Genomic DNA, 22,299 nt, shown 5'->3' with positions numbered 1-22,299 from the left:
TGTAAAAACATTGACTTTTAAGAAACTATTACTTATATACAATCCTAACTGAATCAAACGTTATGACATAATTACTTTTTTTAAGAAAAATGTACAATCTTTACATTGGAATGTATTGACATTTAGTTTTTCTCATTATTTGTCACACACTAAATTTGTCTTATTGGCTGGAGAGGAGCCCATCAAGATGTTCTTGAACCCGGAGTACTAGTGTGATATTTACTTGTGTAGCAGACAGTGGTTACGTCCTATAGTCCTAGCAGTACTGGTGTGATATTTACTTGTGTAGCAGGCAGTGGTTACGTCTTATAGTCCTAGCAGTACTAGTGTGATATTTACTTGTGTAGCAGGCAGTGGTTACGCCCTATAGTCCTAGCAGTACTGGTGTGATATTTACTTGTGTAGCAAGCAGTGGTTACGTCCTATAGTCCTCGCAGTACTAGTGTGATATTTACTTGTGTAGCAGGCAGTGGTTACGTCCTATAGTCCTAGCAGTACTGGTGTGATATTTACTTGTGTAGCAGGCAGTGGTTACGTCCTATAGTCCTAGCTGTACTGGTGTGATATTTACTTGTGTAGCAAGCAGTGGTTACGTCCTATAGTCCTAGCTGTACTGGTGTGATATTTACTTGTGTAGCAAGCAGTGGTTATGTCCTATAGTCCTCGCAGTACTGGTGTGATATTTACTTATACATCTGGCCATCACCTAAATTAAAATTTAACTTAACACTAATAGTCCAATATTTAAACTACAATCTTACATATTACTTCCTAATGTGTCTTAAAACGAATAGATATTAATTACTTATATCGTTTTATCCCGTGCTTATAAGAATGTGCGCTAATAATACTGTCTCTTAATTCAGTCACAAGAAGCACTGGCACTTGATTTCCAACATCAATTCGGTCCAACACCAAGCCGTGTTTATGCCATCTCCCATTTAGCTCGAGCCTGTCACACATGTCCTGGGTTGGATTCCCATACTAAATGAAATATAGATGTTAAAGGTTTTCTTGGAGGTTCAGCGAGTGCCTATTTAAATTATTCCGATAGCGGATTCCAGCGGTGGTTGATTTTGAAACCAATACGATGCCAATGCCCATACATTCTCATCGTATGACCTCAAAACCATCCATTCGAAGTTTGTTAGTTTCTTTTTTTTCTTGCGGTGGTTGATTTTGAAACCAATATGATGCCAATGCCCACACATTCTCATCGTATGACCTTAAAACCATCCATTCTAATAACTTATTTTTTTAAAAAAGGTAAGATCTTTACATTGGAATGTCTTTGCATTTAGATTACTCATTTTTGTCACACACCAAATTTGTCTTATTGGCTGGAGGGGACCCACCAAAATGTTCTTGAACCCGGGCCCACCAAGATGTTCTTGAACCCGGGCCCACGGGTACCTTGCTACGCCACTGGCAGGGGGTCTACCGAAAAGCAGAAAACATGGCAAGGGGTCTACGAGATAAAAAAGTTTGGGAACCACTGGACTAGAGTAATATACCTGTAATTATAAGTTAGAAATTTTATTTAAAAAAGTATTAATAAATTGTTTAAATCCGCATTTAATACTTTTTGTAGTAGATCTAGTCATTCAAAACTTATTTCGTACTATGCCTGAGCTAATCAGTAGAGTTACAGGCCGGTAACATAAACAAGAAGTAAAACTGAAAAAAAAAAACAGTCTAATTTTCAATTTAAAAACAATACAGACATAATTTTTTAAAAGAAGTACAATTATTCAGAAATACGTGTCCCATCTCAAAGCTCCGCCTCTGCACCCATGGACAACCCGCCCTACCCGAAGGGGCAAAGTCTCTCCTTTTGTTCACTGCCGTGACCTGGGACTACCACCCCTATTGTCAGGTATCGTCACTAAAAGTAGGTCCACGTTGACCTCCTCCCTCGTAAGGGTAGCGAAGTAGAGGCCCCAAGTACACCTCAAGTTACACTACAATTATATAGCCCCAGGTTTTAGTTTACAGCAGTAGTCAAAATTGTCCAATCAGTTGCGACTTGTAGATCTAGTAGTCCTAGTACCAAGGGATAATGTAGTGTATGTTGGTCTCTGGGAAAGACAGAGTTTGTTTCATTACATCTGTGCTTGTTTTTAAGTTTTTAGATTCCATATAAAGAGGGTAAGTTTTTGTAACATTCTCTATTATCTATAAGTGAAGCATTGGTCTGACTGGAATGGCCTGCCGTTTGTTGTCATCTTAAAAGGCGTTCTTAAAACAAGTGAAACTTTTTTTTTTGTTGGTCATTCCTACAACTAGGAAGGTTTGAAAGGGAGTTTGAATGTAAGTAAAGAGAGACAAGGACGATGACAGTTAGACAGTTTAACTTAAAATGATAGACAGACAGTTAAACCTAAAATGACAGGCAGTTAAACTTAAAATGACATGCAGTTAAGTTTAACTGCCTGTCATTTTAAGTTTAACTGCCTGTCATTTTTAGTTTAACTGCCTGTCATTTTACGTTTAACTGCCTGTCATTTTTAAATTTAACTATTTTAAGTTTAACTGCCTGTCATTTTAAGTTGAACAGTCTGTCATTTTAAGTTTAACTGTCTGTCATTTTAAGTTTAAAATGGCAGGAGATATAGCGACATAGAGTGTTTGTAAGAAAACACGGGAAAGGTTTGAACTCACACCAGTATTTAGTCATGTCATGTGTAATTAAAATTTCAGGGTAAATAGAATGAAAAAATGCTCATATTTCGTACACAAAGAATGGCTAATTATCGTCAACTTTCAAAGAGTCATGTAGAACTGTAGACCTAGACTAAAGTAAAAAAAAAAATCTCTATTAAGCTCAGCTGATGTAATGAATATAATAATTGCAAACTTGACCTTCGATTTTGAAATAAATATTTTAAAATGTTGTTATGCTTAAAAAATAGCTCCAATTTTCTCCGAGCAAAGACTTTATTTTCTTCATCGTTCTCAATTTTCATGGCGAATGTTTCAGATCAGTAATCCTATATCTGAGATGAACCGCGCAGTGGTCACCGGAACATGCAGTTCAGATCAGTAATCCTATATCTGAGACGAACCGCCAAGCGTTTTCCAGATCATGCAGTTCAGATCAGTAATCCTATATCTGAGATGAACCGCCAAGCGTTTTCCAGATCATGCAGTTCAGATCAGTAATCCTATATCTGAGACGAACTGCGCAGTGATTTCCAGATGAGGGAGTTCTCCGTAGTTTTTCTTCTATAGGAGGGTTTTGGGATTAGAGTGGATAATGAAACATATTTAATACAATTGTATAGAAGTGTTCTGTCTAAAGTGTATAGCGAAACTCTTCATTAGTTCTAAAAGATCAGTGAAACAGTTTTAAAATAGAAATATGTTTTAAGAACTTATTAGGCTCTACTTTATCCTACAGTCCGACTTTGACAGAGAATATTGTTTTGCATAATAACTCTATGGAGTCTCTATTTTGGTAAATGTACAGGCTACGGTTACACTTATCAATTCAATTTTGTTCACGGACTCTAAACGTTTGCCCATGTGGTTAGGAAAGAAAAATAAATGTCTTTCCTTTGTTCTATTTTGTTCTTGCTGCGCAGATTCTACAGACAGACATTTATTCAGAAAGTAATGTACAGTAGCCGACTTGATGAGGTCATGTCTTATCAATGAATTAAATCATTATTTCAAAATACATGTCATTCTAATTCATCTAGTCCAGTGTTTCCCAAACTGTGTTCCGCGGGACCCTGGTGTTCCGTGATTCCTGAATAGATGTTCCACAAACTACTGGAATAATTAACTAGTAGGCCACGGCGTGAATGACTGTCTTTAAAAAAAATAAGCAAAGAATTCCGCTAAATACTCAGAATGTCTTAAACGTAAATTTGGTCTGGAGATCTGTAGCTTGTACACGTCATTGGAAATTCCCGTTTATAATCACTAGAGTTAAATGAACGATAGGCGCTAGCGAGCATTTTTCGCATCGTAATTTTTTAAAGAATTCAGTCTAGACTGCTGCCTTTTTATGTTTGTGGATCTATATCTATCACCAAACTAGAATACTCTGTACCCAGGAGTGGACTGACTATATGGGAATAGGGACAAATGCCCGGTGGGCCGGTACCCTAAATGGCGCATGGATGTCACTATGACACGTGTTGAATTGTGAAAGGTTTTATGATATTCTCTTACAAAAGTGACCATTTGAGCGTCGTGTTTAAAAAAAAAATCTACAGACTCTACAGTGTAATTCTAATTTAATCGAACACATTTTCATAACTAACAGCCTACACCCGTAAACAAGAGGCGCGGTAGCTGAGTGTAAAAGCTTACGAACCGAGGGGGTTCCGGGTTCAAATCCTGGTGGAGATTTTTTTTATTTATTTCGGGATCTGCCCAGCTCTAATGGGGGACTGATATTATTTGGGGAAAAGGAAAGGTGGTTGGTCGTTGTGCTGGTCACATGACACCCTCCTAAACCGTATGCCACAAAAATAGATGACATTTACAGAAACAGATGACCTTTACATCATCTTCCCCACAAGGTCTGAAAGGGATACTTAATCGAAATTAACATAATGAATTTGAGGACAGGTATGATTGGAGGCCTAACATATAATATACAAATTAAGGGCAGGATGGTATAGAAATACCCGGACTAATTTCGACACCCATAGGCTTTTTTTTTCAACAAGATTCAATATTCTAGTCTAAACCAGGGGTCGACAACCTTTTGAGTCGGAAGAGCCAAAAAATGCAATTTACCAACTTTCAAAGATTATAAAGAGCCACAAAGTTTTGTTCTTGCCAATTATATATAGTACTCACACAATTAATTTTTAATGAAAAAAAAATGAATCTATTTATTCATATATAAATATATAAGTAGTGTGTTTCACAACAAATATATATATATATATATATATATATATATATATATATATATATATATATATATATATATATATATATATATATATGGCTCCTTTTGTCTCGAAAGGCAATGGATGCGCCCAAATGAGTCACTGGTTTTGGCTTAATCTTGAGACGGGGCAGAATCTGGCTTTATGGCTTTATTAGATAATTATTTTTTACTTCGGTGACAACTAAAGCAGTTACACATTTACAACACTAACTTGTACTTCAATAACAAACATATGAGCAAACAAATTCAATGGGAGCCTGGCTTTGCATGGTTTTAGAAAGTTTGGATACATTTGGCTCATAAATTGTTTATAGTTACGACTCAATTTTCATTTGCTAGTTGGCTTCTTACTTTCCTTTTAATTATATTCATGCAAGAGAACGCTTTCTCGCACGAGTATGTCAATCTGAAGATAGTCAGCACTCCAAATACCAACTTCTTCACCTCACTGAAGATTATTCCATGCGCAGAATCAACTCGCGGCATTCCTTTTAAAGCTGTCCCCATTTTGTTGCGTTACAAACATACATTTCTGGACCTTCAAAAAGAGATCCGTTTTCAATTTCAAATGGATCAATGTGGATTTTGTTACTATTTGTGTTGAGAGGGCTAGGAATGCTAGAATGGTTTTGTTGGTTTTGAACTGCTCTTGTTATCTTTAATATTTCTCTGAGATCTAGTTATTCCTAAGTAGTTACGTGAAAGGTTAGTTTCATTTGTTTTTCTAGAATTTGGAACACTTCTCTGAGTTAACTTGCCAAAGGTTTTTTAAGGTCGTTTTTGCGAAGGACTTGAAGAACTCGTCGGATATTGACTAGTCCGCGGTATCCTTTTCGTTTCTTTTATTAAACTCAACATTCTTCATACTTCAACAGTTGGAAAGTACCTCAGAAGTAGAATTCTTTCTAGAATGTGTTTAACTAGTACAAATCACATGGTAATTTAATGCCGCTGGTGATACTTTAAGACTGATAAGATAACCTGTTTCCCACATTGATTTTTTACTGAAATTCGTTCATATACCTAAAGTAAATATTGTACTAAATGGTTCATGATTCACATATACTGTTATTTTATTTTATTTATTTTTTTTGTTTTTGCTTTAAATGTGAAGCTTGTGCCGACAGTTGTATAACGAGGTCTGCTATTCTACCTCACAACTTGACTCCCTAACTCTACAAGTTTTATCGTGATATTCATGAAACGATTCTTGAGAAACAGGAAAGACAAAACGATATTGATAATTAAATACATGGTGTAAGTGAAAAGGTCAATGAAATCAATGATGGATGAGTGGTGATCTCTGCTAGAGTTAGAAGTGTTATTCTTAATACTGATATCTCCGGACTGTGTGATGGTTAGTCAGGATAAAGTCTGCACAGCCCTGCGTCCTATTGCAACTTTGGGTGGGTGGAAATGTGTTAAATATCATGAACAGAATTTTATAATAGTATCATGAAGCCACACGTTCGTTGGAAAGACAAAGGTCGGTGTGTACCCAATTTTTTCTCCTTAATCATTTATCGACAGTAAAAGTTAACGTAATTATTCGACATCTGTCCATTTGATATGCTGTTAAAGAATATCGACCTGTTTCTACAAGTGATAGCACAGAAGTGTTACTAGACTTTGTTGACCTGTTTCTCTAGTTGTTGTTTGTTCAATATGCACTATACACATTTATTCTTTGATATTCACGTCTTATTGTTTCGTTTGCTGATTGAAGAGAGTTTTTCTATCCACCCTCGTTTTCATTTTGTTTTCCCATGTTTACCACGTCTGTTTATCCTATACTCTTAACAGAGCAATCTTTGTATTATTTTTGTATATAGTTGTTTATAGTTATTTATATATATATAGCCTATATATATATATTTCTATTTAAATGTTTTTCGAAGACAGCTCTAAAAATTTTCTTTTAAATTTCAAGGTATATGTAGGCCTATTGTAAGGTATATGAGAACAAAATTCTTATCTCGTTGGCCACATTGCGAAAACTCGAGGTCGACTGTTGTATTGGTTCAAACATGTTTTATTATCGTGAAATTAATGTTTGGCTTGACATCTTTGTATGAATAAAAGCCAAAAGGGTTTTGAATGACATTAAAGGGAAAAAAAAAACTTGACACCGCTTGTGTCACTATTCCTACAGCAAGAAAAGGGGAAAAACTTGACACCACTTATGTCACTGGGTTACAGTAGTACACTAAAGTGAGTGTGACTTAAGCATTTCTTTGAAAACATGAACAAGTTTTATTGAATCAATAGAATTCAACATTTGCGCACCATCTTATTGTATGCTATATTATAATTTTCCCCAAATTAAAAGCCTTCATGACGGCTCTTTACAATGGGCTTATGGGTTTCGTTTTTTTGAACTAGAATTAGTAAGTTGGGCCTGAAGTACCATTTTCTTTATATATCTTTTGCATTTTTCAGTTCTCATTTTAAATTAAACTGACATTATTAAGCTGTGAATTTAAGTGTACCTGATAGAAAAAAAAACCCACTTAAAAATATGGGGAGTTGGGATCAAACACGATAGAGGTTATAGAAAGAAAAGGCCTGAAACAAGCGTCTGAAACTACACATTTACAGTACTTTATTTGACAAGTCTTTTACCCAAAATCTGTGTATTTTGTTTAGGACTAGCTTATTCCAAGTACCCATAATTTTCCGATACATTATTTCACACACAAAATAATTGTGGAATTAAAATTGTAGTGAGTTTAAAACTTTAAATGTTTTTTTTTCCAAAGGTGTTTTTCAAATGGTGTTACTGTAATTATTTGTGAATATCCGTTTGTTATTAATCTAAGTCTATTTTGTGTCTGTTCTAGTTTCTTAATGTTTTCTGGAGTTCGTGTTTTCTCGTGATGTTTATACCTAATTTCTCTTATCAGCCGTTGTGATACATTGGTCCAAACTGATTCTAAGCTTATCAAATATAAAAGACAACATGTGAGTATATGAATTAACTTGTTTTAGATGAAGTCCATTAATTATAGTTGCTTTGAAAAATTGATCTCACACATGCTATGAGCATTGTCATAATAGTCATAGATCTATCAAATCTAGTTAGAATCTGTAAGCTCTATAATCCTAACTATTCAAGTCGAGTTACTATTGTAACTACATAACCAGTATAGATCTACTACTAGCATATAACAATAAGGCTTGACTTCGAGTCCAAAGATTAATGAGGAATACAGTATTTCCCGTGGCTGCGCAGCCCCAGCTGTGATCTACATATTTTGCCACATCCAGGGCAAGCATAACTATTGTCCGCAGATGGTCGATTAAGATTTTCTTTTCGTCGTCTGCGTTTGTCCTCGGCAGCAGATTTTCTTTTGGTCTCAAATGTGTATCCCGCGGCCTTCGTGAGTGACCTCCAGCTGTCTCGTTCCGACGCCGCATGCAGCCAGGTGCTCTCTTCTACGTTGCCAAAAATGTAGATTCTAAAACTCTAGAATCTAGAACAATAGAACGATTCCACTTAATTTATTAACATAAATCTACTAAACTCATTTATAATATGTAGCTAATATGTAGCTCTAGATCTATAATATTACCAACACATTTATACATGCTATATCTATTATATTAGATTTTAATATATAGATTTAGTTATACTAATATAAAGATGTAATTTAGATCTATACGGTGTTAGCGAAAAGCGTTACACAAGAAACAAAGCTGGGTTTTTATAATTTTGATATTTGGTGTTTAATAGAAAAACAGAACTAACCTAAATAAATCGTAAAAAGAGCTCAAATACCTATATTCATTGTAGTATATAAAGGTCTGTGGTTTTATATTATAAAACGTTCGTAGCTGCTTCTATAGAGAAATGGCTTTTGTAATTTCTTTTACTGAAAATTCTCGCGTGACACATATATAATTTTTATGTGCAGCAACAAAGCCCATTAAAGTGTAAACAATTTTAAAAAATCACGCAAAATAGAATAGCCAGTACTCTTGTAATAAACCAAAATTACAATGCTTGTATATATCTCCAAGAGCGAAAATAAAATAAAGCTAGAAAAACATCTATGAGTAGTTTTTGGAAGAGAAATTGAAATCTATCTAATAGACATTGCCAAAGTACAAATTAAAAGCGACTAATATTTATAAAATGCATTTTAGTCCCGGTACTTAAATCGTGAATAACCATTTTATTGCGTAACTTTCATGCTTATGGCTTGCTCAGAGTATTATAATCTAATCTCCCATGCAAGTCATTGGATGAATGAAAACGTAATTTCTATTCAAATCGTCATGTACAGTGACATTTAGAACAAACAGAACATCGCTCCATCATTCTCGTCATTACAAAAATGTTTCCAACATGAGTTCGGGTAAATATATTTCCTAAATCTTTCAACCGAGCGAGGCTCGGTCACCTGGCACTGTATTGCTAATGCATGCACTCTTAAAACAAGTAGGCCTATTTATTGATGGGTGTCTTCTTTACTCCGACACTGCTGTATTCCAGGGTATGTACAATGAAATGGGCTCAAGACAAAAAGTCAATCAAATCGTTGTCGTACATACCAGTGTAGCTCCATATCAACGTCTGCATGACGTAGTCAGTGTAGCTCCATATCAACGTCTGCATGACGTAGTCAGTGTAGCTCCATATCAACGTCTGCATGACGTAGTCAGTGTAGCTCCATATCAACGTCTGCATGACGTAGTCAGTGTAGCTCCATATCAACGTCTGCATGACGTAGTCAGTGTAGCTCCATATCAACGTCTGCATGACGTAGTCAGTGTAGCTCCATATCAACGTCTGCATGACGTAGTCAGTGTAGCTCCATATCAACGTCTGCATGACGTAGTCAGTGTAGCTCCATATCAACGTCTGCATGACGTAGTCAGTGTAGCTCCATATCAACGTCTGCATGACGTAGTCAGTGTAGCTCCATATCAACGTCTGCATGACGTAGTCAGTGTAGCTCCATATCAACGTCTGCATGACGTAGTCAGTGTAGCTCCATATCAACGTCTGCATGACGTAGTCAGTGTAGCTCCATATCAACGTCTGCATGACGTAGTCAGTGTAGCTCCATATCAACGTCTGCATGACGTAGTCAGTGTAGCTCCATATCAACGTCTGCATGACGTAGTCAGTGTAGCTCCATATCAACGTCTGCATGACGTAGTCAGTGTAGCTCCATATCAACGTCTGCATGACGTAGTCAGTGTAGCTCCATATCAACGTCTGCATGACGTAGTCAGTGTAGCTCCATATCAACGTCTGCATGACGTAGTCAGTGTAGCTCCATATCAACGTCTGCATGACGTAGTCAGTGTAGCTCCATATCAACGTCTGCATGACGTAGTCAGTGTAGCTCCATATCAACGTCTGCATGACGTAGTCAGTGTAGCTCCATATCAACGTCTGCATGACGTAGTCAGTGTAGCTCCATATCAACGTCTGCATGACGTAGTCAGTGTAGCTCCATATCAACGTCTGCATGACGTAGTCAGTGTAGCTCCATATCAACGTCTGCATGACGTAGTCAGTGTAGCTCCATATCAACGTCTGCATGACGTAGTCAGTGTAGCTCCATATCAACGTCTGCATGACGTAGTCAGTGTAGCTCCATATCAACGTCTGCATGACGTAGTCAGTGTAGCTCCATATCAACGTCTGCATGACGTAGTCAGTGTAGCTCCATATCAACGTCTGCATGACGTAGTCAGTGTAGCTCCATATCAACGTCTGCATGACGTAGTCAGTGTAGCTCCATATCAACGTCTGCATGACGTAGTCAGTGTAGCTCCATATCAACGTCTGCATGACGTAGTCAGTGTAGCTCCATATCAACGTCTGCATGACGTAGTCAGTGTAGCTCCATATCAACGTCTGCATGACGTAGTCAGTGTAGCTCCATATCAACGTCTGCATGACGTAGTCAGTGTAGCTCCATATCAACGTCTGCATGACGTAGTCAGTGTAGCTCCATATCAACGTCTGCATGACGTAGTCAGTGTAGCTCCATATCAACGTCTGCATGACGTAGTCAGTGTAGCTCCATATCAACGTCTGCATGACGTAGTCAGTGTAGCTCCATATCAACGTCTGCATGACGTAGTCAGTGTAGCTCCATATCAACGTCTGCATGACGTAGTCAGTGTAGCTCCATATCAACGTCTGCATGACGTAGTCAGTGTAGCTCCATATCAACGTCTGCATGACGTAGTCAGTGTAGCTCCATATCAACGTCTGCATGACGTAGTCAGTGTAGCTCCATATCAACGTCTGCATGACGTAGTCAGTGTAGCTCCATATCAACGTCTGCATGACGTAGTCAGTGTAGCTCCATATCAACGTCTGCATGACGTAGTCAGTGTAGCTCCATATCAACGTCTGCATGACGTAGTCAGTGTAGCTCCATATCAACGTCTGCATGACGTAGTCAGTGTAGCTCCATATCAACGTCTGCATGACGTAGTCAGTGTAGCTCCATATCAACGTCTGCATGACGTAGTCAGTGTAGCTCCATATCAACGTCTGCATGACGTAGTCAGTGTAGCTCCATATCAACGTCTGCATGACGTAGTCAGTGTAGCTCCATATCAACGTCTGCATGACGTAGTCAGTGTAGCTCCATATCAACGTCTGCATGATGTAGTCAGTGTAGCATTGGGTAGCTTACTAGCAGTCGTCTCGGGGGGGGGGGGTTCTAGCAAATAGATCTAGTTCTTCTGAGACTATGGTATGTGAATCTCTTGATTCTAGCAAATAGATCTAGTTCTTCTGAGACTATGGTATGTGAATCTCTTGATTCTAGCAAATAGATCTAGTTCTTCTGAGACTATGGTATGTGAATCTCTTGATTCTAGCAAATAGATCTAGTTCTTCTGAGACTATGGTATGTGAATCTCTTGATTCTAGCAAATAGATCTAGTTCTTCTGAGACTATGGTATGTGAATCTCTTGATTCTAGCAAATAGATCTAGTTCTTCTGAGACTATGGTATGTGAATCTCTTGATTCTAGCAAATAGATCTAGTGAGTGAGAACCCTTCTTCTGAGACTATGGTATGTGAATCTCTTGATTCTAGCAAATAGATCTAGTGAGTGAGAACCCTTCTTCTGAGACTATGGTATGTGAATCTCTTGATTCTAGCAAATAGATCTAGTGAGTGAGAACCCTTCTTCTGAGACTATGGTATGTGAATCTCTTGATTCTAGCAAATAGATCTAGTTCTTCTGAGACTATGGTATGTGAATCTCTTGATTCTAGCAAATAGATCTAGTTCTTTTGAGACTATGGTATGTGAATCTCTTGATTCTAGCAAATAGATCTAGTTCTTCTGAGACTATGGTATGTGAATCTCTTGATTCTAGCAAATAGATCTAGTTCTTCTGAGACTATGGTATGTGAATCTCTTGATTCTAGCAAATAGATCTAGTGAGTGAGAACCCTTCTTCTGAGACTATGGTATGTGAATCTCTTGATTTTAGCAAATAGATCTAGTTCTTCTGAGACTATGGTATGTGAATCTCTTGATTCTAGCAAATAGATCTAGTTCTTCTGAGACTATGGTATGTGAATCTCTTGATTCTAGCAAATAGATCTAGTGAGTGAGAACCCTTCTTCTGAGACTATGGTATGTGAATCTCTTGATTCTAGCAAATAGATCTAGTTTAGTGAGAACCCTTCTTCTGAGACTATGGTATGTGAATCTCTTGATTCTAGCAAATAAATCTAGTTTAGTGAGAACCCTTCTTCTGAGACTATGGTATGTGAATCTCTTGATTCTAGCAAATAAATCTAGTTTAGTGAGAACCCTTCTTCTGAGACTATGGTATGTGAATCTCTTGATTCTAGCAAATAAATCTAGTTTAGTGAGAACCCTTCTTCTGAGACTATGGTATGTGAATCTCTTGATTCTAGCAAATAAATCTAGTGAGTGAGAACCCTTCTTCTGAGACTATGGTATGTGAATCTCTTGATTCTAGCAAATAAATCTAGTTTAGTGAGAACCCTTCTTCTGAGACTATGGTATGTGAATCTCTTGATTCTAGCAAATAGATCTAGTGAGTGAGAACCCTTCTTCTGAGACTATGGTATGTGAATCTCTTGATTCTAGCAAATAGATCTAGTGAGTGAGAACCCTTCTTCTGAGACTATGGTATGTGAATCTCTTGATTCTAGCAAATAGATCTAGTGAGTGAGAACCCTTCTTCTGAGACTATATGGTATGTGAATCTCTTGATTCTAGCAAATAGATCTAGTGAGTGAGAACCCTTCTTCTGAGACTATGGTATGTGAATCTCTTGATTCTAGCAAATAGATCTAGTGAGTGAGAACCCTTCTTCTGAGACTATGGTATGTGAATCTCTTGATTCTAGCAAATAGATCTAGTGAGTGAGAACCCTTCTTCTGAGACTATGGTATGTGAATCTCTTGATTCTAGCAAATAGATCTAGTGAGTGAAGACCTTTCTTCTGAGACTATCGTATGTGAATCTCTTGATTCTAGCAATTAGATCTAGTGAGTGAAGACCTTTCTTCTGAGACTATCGTATGTGAATCTCTTGATTCTAGCAAATAGATCTAGTGAGTGAGAACCCTTCTTCTGAGACTATGGTATGTGAATCTCTTGATTCTAGCAAATAGATCTAGTTCTTCTGAGACTATGGTATGTGAATCTCTTGATTCTAGCAAATAGATCTAGTTCTTCTGAGACTATGGTATGTGAATCTCTTGATTCTAGCAAATAGATCTAGTTCTTCTGAGACTATGGTATGTGAATCTCTTGATTCTAGCAAATAGATCTAGTGAGTGAGAACCCTTCTTCTGAGACTATGGTATGTGAATCTCTTGATTTTAGCAAATAGATCTAGTTCTTCTGAGACTATGGTATGTGAATCTCTTGATTCTAGCAAATAGATCTAGTTCTTCTGAGACTATGGTATGTGAATCTCTTGATTCTAGCAAATAGATCTAGTGAGTGAGAACCCTTCTTCTGAGACTATGGTATGTGAATCTCTTGATTCTAGCAAATAGATCTAGTGAGTGAGAACCCTTCTTCTGAGACTATGGTATGTGAATCTCTTGATTCTAGCAAATAGATCTAGTGAGTGAAGACCTTTCTTCTGAGACTATCGTATGTGAATCTCTTGATTCTAGCAATTAGATCTAGTGAGTGAAGACCTTTCTTCTGAGACTATCGTATGTGAATCTCTTGATTCTAGCAATTAGATCTAGTGAGTGAAGACCTTTCTTCTGAGACTATCGTATGTGAATCTCTTGATTCTAGCAAATAGATCTAGTGAGTGAGAACCCTTCTTCTGAGACTATGGTATGTGAATCTCTTGATTCTAGCAAATAGATCTAGTGAGTGAGAACCCTTCTTCTGAGACTATGGTATGTGAATCTCTTGATTCTAGCAAATAGATCTAGTGAGTGAGAACCCTTCTTCTGAGACTATCGTATGTGAATCTCTTGATTCTAGCAAATAGATCTAGTGAGTGAGAACCCTTCTTCTGAGACTATGGTATGTGAATCTCTTAATTCTAGCAAATAGATCTAGTTCTTCTGAGACTATGGTATGTGAATCTCTTGATTCTAGCAAATAGATCTAGTTCTTTTGAGACTATGGTATGTGAATCTCTTGATTCTAGCAAATAGATCTAGTTCTTCTGAGACTATGGTATGTGAATCTCTTGATTCTAGCAAATAGATCTAGTTCTTCTGAGACTATGGTATGTGAATCTCTTGATTCTAGCAAATAGATCTAGTGAGTGAGAACCCTTCTTCTGAGACTATGGTATGTGAATCTCTTGATTTTAGCAAATAGATCTAGTTCTTCTGAGACTATGGTATGTGAATCTCTTGATTCTAGCAAATAGATCTAGTTCTTCTGAGACTATGGTATGTGAATCTCTTGATTCTAGCAAATAGATCTAGTGAGTGAGAACCCTTCTTCTGAGACTATGGTATGTGAATCTCTTGATTCTAGCAAATAGATCTAGTTTAGTGAGAACCCTTCTTCTGAGACTATGGTATGTGAATCTCTTGATTCTAGCAAATAAATCTAGTTTAGTGAGAACCCTTCTTCTGAGACTATGGTATGTGAATCTCTTGATTCTAGCAAATAAATCTAGTTTAGTGAGAACCCTTCTTCTGAGACTATGGTATGTGAATCTCTTGATTCTAGCAAATAAATCTAGTTTAGTGAGAACCCTTCTTCTGAGACTATGGTATGTGAATCTCTTGATTCTAGCAAATAAATCTAGTGAGTGAGAACCCTTCTTCTGAGACTATGGTATGTGAATCTCTTGATTCTAGCAAATAAATCTAGTTTAGTGAGAACCCTTCTTCTGAGACTATGGTATGTGAATCTCTTGATTCTAGCAAATAGATCTAGTGAGTGAGAACCCTTCTTCTGAGACTATGGTATGTGAATCTCTTGATTCTAGCAAATAGATCTAGTGAGTGAGAACCCTTCTTCTGAGACTATGGTATGTGAATCTCTTGATTCTAGCAAATAGATCTAGTGAGTGAGAACCCTTCTTCTGAGACTATATGGTATGTGAATCTCTTGATTCTAGCAAATAGATCTAGTGAGTGAGAACCCTTCTTCTGAGACTATGGTATGTGAATCTCTTGATTCTAGCAAATAGATCTAGTGAGTGAGAACCCTTCTTCTGAGACTATGGTATGTGAATCTCTTGATTCTAGCAAATAGATCTAGTGAGTGAGAACCCTTCTTCTGAGACTATGGTATGTGAATCTCTTGATTCTAGCAAATAGATCTAGTGAGTGAAGACCTTTCTTCTGAGACTATCGTATGTGAATCTCTTGATTCTAGCAATTAGATCTAGTGAGTGAAGACCTTTCTTCTGAGACTATCGTATGTGAATCTCTTGATTCTAGCAAATAGATCTAGTGAGTGAGAACCCTTCTTCTGAGACTATGGTATGTGAATCTCTTGATTCTAGCAAATAGATCTAGTGAGTGAGAACCCTTCTTCTGAGACTATGGTATGTGAATCTCTTGATTCTAGCAAATAGATCTAGTGAGTGAGAACCCTTCTTCTGAGACTATCGTATGTGAATCTCTTGATTCTAGCAAATAGATCTAGTGAGTGAGAACCCTTCTTCTGAGACTATGGTATGTGAATCTCTTAATTCTAGCAAATAGATCTAGTTCTTCTGAGACTATGGTATGTGAATCTCTTGATTCTAGCAAATAGATCTAGTTCTTTTGAGACTATGGTATGTGAATCTCTTGATTCTAGCAAATAGATCTAGTTCTTCTGAGACTATGGTATGTGAATCTCTTGATTCTAGCAAATAGATCTAGTTCTTCTGAGACTATGGTATGTGAATCTCTTGATTCTAGCAAATAGATCTAGTGAGTGAGAACCCTTCTTCTGAGACTATGGTATGTGAATCTCTTGATTTTAGCAAATAGATCTAGTTCTTCTGAGACTATGGTATGTGAATCTCTTGATTCTAGCAAATAGATCTAGTTCTTCTGAGACTATGGTATGTGAATCTCTTGATTCTAGCAAATAGATCTAGTGAGTGAGAACCCTTCTTCTGAGACTATGGTATGTGAATCTCTTGATTCTAGCAAATAGATCTAGTTTAGTGAGAACCCTTCTTCTGAGACTATGGTATGTGAATCTCTTGATTCTAGCAAATAAATCTAGTTTAGTGAGAACCCTTCTTCTGAGACTATGGTATGTGAATCTCTTGATTCTAGCAAATAAATCTAGTTTAGTGAGAACCCTTCTTCTGAGACTATGGTATGTGAATCTCTTGATTCTAGCAAATAAATCTAGTTTAGTGAGAACCCTTCTTCTGAGACTATGGTATGTGAATCTCTTGATTCTAGCAAATAAATCTAGTGAGTGAGAACCCTTCTTCTGAGACTATGGTATGTGAATCTCTTGATTCTAGCAAATAAATCTAGTTTAGTGAGAACCCTTCTTCTGAGACTATGGTATGTGAATCTCTTGATTCTAGCAAATAGATCTAGTGAGTGAGAACCCTTCTTCTGAGACTATGGTATGTGAATCTCTTGATTCTAGCAAATAGATCTAGTGAGTGAGAACCCTTCTTCTGAGACTATGGTATGTGAATCTCTTGATTCTAGCAAATAGATCTAGTGAGTGAGAACCCTTCTTCTGAGACTATATGGTATGTGAATCTCTTGATTCTAGCAAATAGATCTAGTGAGTGAGAACCCTTCTTCTGAGACTATGGTATGTGAATCTCTTGATTCTAGCAAATAGATCTAGTGAGTGAGAACCCTTCTTCTGAGACTATGGTATGTGAATCTCTTGATTCTAGCAAATAGATCTAGTGAGTGAGAACCCTTCTTCTGAGACTATGGTATGTGAATCTCTTGATTCTAGCAAATAGATCTAGTGAGTGAAGACCTTTCTTCTGAGACTATCGTATGTGAATCTCTTGATTCTAGCAATTAGATCTAGTGAGTGAAGACCTTTCTTCTGAGACTATCGTATGTGAATCTCTTGATTCTAGCAAATAGATCTAGTGAGTGAGAACCCTTCTTCTGAGACTATGGTATGTGAATCTCTTGATTCTAGCAAATAGATCTAGTGAGTGAGAACCCTTCTTCTGAGACTATGGTATGTGAATCTCTTGATTCTAGCAAATAGATCTAGTGAGTGAGAACCCTTCTTCTGAGACTATGGTATGTGAATCTCTTGATTCTAGCAAATAGATCTAGTGAGTGTGGACCTTTCTTAAACATTATAGTATTTGAAGCCCATGACACTTCTTACCTATTCATTTCAAGTTTTGGTGTCAAGCCTTAGACTTGAAAAAAACTGTATAACATCGATAACGTTTTATCAGCATGGATTTGCATATCAATGGTATTTGGTTTTTATATACTGATTTTAAAAAATTTACATTTTAAAGAAACCTACACCATTGTAGGTCACAGCTGGGGCTTCGCAGCCACGGGAAGTACTGCACTCCTCACTAATCTTCGTGCTCGAAGACAAGCCTTATTATATTACTAGTCGACCGGCGGCGTAGCATACGCCGCTAATTTGCAGGGCCGGCCTTAGGTGACCGCAGTGGGCTCCGCACTTATGCAACCGCAGTGGGCCCCGTACTTTCATAGGACCCGCGCTAATTCTAGGTATATAAATTATAAAATTAAACCATTGTATAAATTATAACAGATTTCCCGCGGCCTCCTGTCAATTTACTAGGAGCTACTGAAATAGCAAAATATACGAAAAAGTCCTGGAAATATCCGGAAATTATTTAAATCTTTAGAAAAATCATACGAATCTCCTGAAATATATAGACAAAAATTGTCATTTTGGGGTGTCATTCAATAAGGAAAATGCCAATCCTACGCGCGATAAAAAAAAAAAAAGTCATTATCCCGCAATTGTGTAATCTGGTGAAAGAAGCTTCTCGCGCCTCAAACTAATGAAGAATTACTTTAGTTCAACAATTCTCGTAGATAGATTGAAACATTTGGTAATTCTTGCTATTGAGAGTGATTTATATAGGAAATATAATTTTTATGATATACTGTATGACTTAGCTTACACGCAAGGCTCGTAAAGTTCGTGGGATAACTCTATCCGCAGATATAAAAGAGTGATCTTTCCTTTACTTCTTCTTCTCGTCCAAACTCTTGAGGGAAGAAAACAATTAAATATAGAGAGATTATCATCGTATTAACGCGTTAGTCTCAAGTGTGTTCGCGTGTGCGTGTGTGTTTGTGTATGTGTCTAAATATATACCTGTCGCTTGTTCACTAACCAAGGATACATTTTAAAATTAGCATGTTACATACATTGTATCCAGTGTCACGTCTGGAGCGTAGGTGAGAACAGGACATTTTATTTTTAGCTATTGTTACGATTGTAAAAAAAATTATTCCTTGTTATGGTTTGTAACAGTTTCATGTATGATAGTGTGAAGCGAGTTGAAGAGCTCTTTAGTTAAATCTTTCTCTCTTTCTTCCCCACCCCCCCTCTCTCTCCGTCTCTCTCTTTCTCTCTCTCTCTCTCTCTCTCTCTCTCTCACTGTCAAATCTATGCTGTCACGTCCCCCCCCCCCCGGTTCGATCTTTCTTTTGTATCTTTCAAATGTACAAGCTTAAAGAAAAGAAGAAAAATATTTTGTAAATCATACTTTTTAAAAGTTTATCTCAGGGGAACATCATCTAATCTAGAGCTCAATATCTCTCAATGATATAGAAGTTATTTCCCTTTTTTGTATTAAACAAAAATAATTAATTACCTATAATAAATTGTTTTGTGTTTAATTTTATTATTAGGTTTTGTTAGGTACAATACAGAGTTCTTTCAAATTGATTCGAGAATGGTTATGGAAGGAGTAACGTGTACAATTATCTAAGGGGACAAAATCCCAAATATTTAGGCGTCACTGAATTACTGAAGAATTAATGTCCCTTGTCAATATCAAACAAAAAAATTAATTACCAGTAATTAATGGAATAATTTGCTACTTTTTAATTGATTCATGTAATGTTTTCCCCAAATGAATAATTGCGCAAAGTTTCAACTAGATCCGAAAATGGGGGTGGGAGAAATAATGTATTCAAACTTTTTACCAGACAGACAGTGTGAGTATATATAAGCTTTGTAAAAAAGTGTGTATTTGAGTTATGATGCCATGTCCTAAGTGTAACATTACACTTTCTGATTAGAAAAAAAAAGATAAAACAAGGTTACAAAGACAGTTTGTGTAAAAACCCAAACTCAAAATCGGCCCCCGAAGTGGTCCACCCAGGCAGGTAAAAAGGCAGGTTTCAATATTTTCAGAAAGAACATCAGAATGAAATCTATCACAGACAAATGACAGAGAAGAATGGAGAAAGAAGGTTGACAGATCTTATGTGGTGCCCCATTGGTCCAGCAGGTCAAAGGATAGGTGAAAGTGAATGTGAAGTTAGATGTGCACCTCGCCTAATTGATATCTTATTATGAATATCGGATCTAATTTTTTGTAAAGGGTCATTCTCTTATTCAAATCCTAAAGAACCAAGATTACAAAGAGAGTTTGTGCGGCCCCCATCAAATTCACCAATGGACGAGAAATATATTCAAGCCATAGTCTTGTTTTGATCGTTTAAAAGAATTGTAAAAATTTGGCGTTATTTTTCGCATAAAAGCAAACAGCGCAACACGTTGTCTTTGATAAGACTCTTCTAACTCTTCAGGAATAAGTGAGTAGCGTTAAGTGATCACCTAAGATCAGCATGGAAACCTTCCGATACAGTGTCGGTGGCACCTAGTACGGTAGCTCAATGTGTCACACCTCCCCATCAACTTTCTTGAAATATGTTCCAATGAACACTTTTGCTAGTTGTTTTTGTTGTTGTTGTTGAACCAATACAGTGAGCTGATTACCTACTTTTATTGATTTTCACTCAAATATAAAATCCCAATGTTAATAACATTTATTCAAATGATATTGCAAATTTTACAATATTATTTAATTAAAATTATAAAAAGACATTTTTCATATGTTCATCATATGAACAGATTTCTTTTGTGATAATAAGGCTAGTCTTCGAGTCCGAAGATCAGTGAGGAATGCAGTATTTCTCGTGGCTGAGCAGTCCCAGCTGTGACCTACATATTTTGCCACATCCAGGGCAAGCATAACCATTGTCCGCAGGCGGTTGATTTAGATTTTCTTTTCGCCGTCTGCGTTTGTCCTCGGCATCAGATTTTCTTTTGGTCTCAAATGTGTATCCCGCAGCCTTCGTGAGTGACCTCCAGCTGTCTCGTTCTGAAGCCGCATGCATTACTTTGAAATACAATTAAGTGTATACACGAGATGACGGATAAAGACGCCCTCAAAGTTATGCATATTGGGTGCAGGTTACCCAGTACACCCATTAGCAATGGTTATACAGATCTTAGTCACATTGCAAAGTTAACATAGCCTGTTTAGAAAATGTTATCTCAAGCGATAAAGATTCATATCATGGTGTTGCATGTCGGATTGGAAAGCAGGAACCGTCTTTTAAAAATTAAGGCATATCTGAATAAACAAATTAATTAGCCTGCAGATTAAAATCCACCTACTCAATACAATAGTTGTCCCAGCGGCACCTACGCTGAGAAAGATACTACGAATAAAATACCGAGATAATGTACCTGTTATGAATATTATATACTGTATCGGTTGTCGTTCTTATGTTTACATAACTCGTCTGTGTTCACGAAATGTGTGTTGTGTAGTCATTCAGTGTATTCAAGCCAGACTAAGCGGACATGATTTTCGACTCTGTTATCATTGTGTTCATAACAGTACCCAATAGAGAAATCTTTTCCCCCAACAGGCCGTCCAAGGAAAGTGACAACTGAACGTCGATTGACATTTGTGAGACATATCATTAGACAAGACGAAAAACGTTTACCAAAGTCAGACTTAAACATGAAAGCCAAAATGAGGAACGTAAAAAAATGGCGTCACACCTTTTTCGAAGTCCTGAATTCCGTGGAGCCAGCTGGGAAAAGGCTGTGAAGTCGCATTCGACTCATTTCTGTGGATAGAGCTTGCAGCCCTATGCGTCGAATGAGGCGCTTCAGTCTATGTGTTTCTGAACAGTTTAAAATAAACAATGCTACGTTTGTCATTCAACTGGTTAGATGAGATGATTAGAGTGCCGTAATCTCACTCATAGTGTTCCTGGGTGAAGCCCCGGACGCCGAGCGTTATTCTACTTTTCTGGGATTCAGAAACTCTTTCTCCTGGCGTCTACAAGGAATTATTTTTCTCAAATTCGAGGTATTAATTTTTAGTTTTAAAAGTTGCATTTTACCCACTTGGGTGTCACCCAGTGGCGTACCGAGGGTGCCAGGCGCTCGGGGCGGCATAGTCTGTTGGCGCCCCCCCCCCATTAGTATGCGTAATCTATATTTGCATTAAAACAATCACCAATCAATAAATTAATTTTTTTTATTGTAAACAAAGTTAATGAACAATCTGAAGCAACATTAGCCATTTCTTATAGAACTACTTTTCGTGATCTTGCACTAGCAAAGTTGTCAATGACATCATCAAAATTAATTGTTTCGACCAGCTCCTTTTCTATGCTTAGCAATGCCAAGTCTGACAGACGCTCCTGACCCATTGAAGCTCTCAAATAAGTTAAAATGATTTTTAGTTTACTAAAAGAACGCTCACAGCTAGCAACTGACACAGAGATTGTAGCATAATTTGCAAAGCAATTCGCAAGTTTGGAAATATGTCATTGCCATATGAAATAATAAATGAAAGTAATTCTAATGGGCTGCTTGGGGTAGCATCTGGCCGGGTTTTCAGCAACATACTGCAGTCACTGATTTCTACGAACAGTTCAGTTCCATCGATATCAGTTTTATAAAA

At 37.1% G+C, this 22,299-nt stretch overlaps 1 protein-coding gene across 4 annotated transcripts in view; it reads left to right on the top strand.

The window, feature by feature from the left end:
* The first annotated feature begins 1,817 nt into the window (after positions 1-1,817).
* Positions 1,818-22,299, top strand: part of LOC106055625 (beta-N-acetyl-D-glucosaminide beta-1,4-N-acetylglucosaminyl-transferase-like) — a 36,958-nt gene continuing 16,476 nt past the window's right edge. Inside the window, exon 1 of one of the 4 annotated variants that reach the window (XM_056013016.1) lies at positions 1,818-2,148. The gene's annotated coding sequence lies outside the window, so the exon portion shown is untranslated. Of the gene's footprint in view, positions 2,149-2,198; positions 2,311-21,147; positions 21,700-22,299 lie in introns of those variants that run through there. The other 3 variants (XM_056013013.1, XM_056013015.1, XM_056013014.1) reach the window with 3 other exon arrangements.

This window comes from Biomphalaria glabrata, chromosome 15 (genome assembly GCF_947242115.1).
Source record: "Biomphalaria glabrata chromosome 15, xgBioGlab47.1, whole genome shotgun sequence".
NCBI classification, from domain to species: Eukaryota; Metazoa; Mollusca; class Gastropoda; family Planorbidae; genus Biomphalaria; species Biomphalaria glabrata.
Note: the sequence above shows the minus strand (reverse complement) of the source record. Positions and strands in the feature narration are given on the sequence as shown.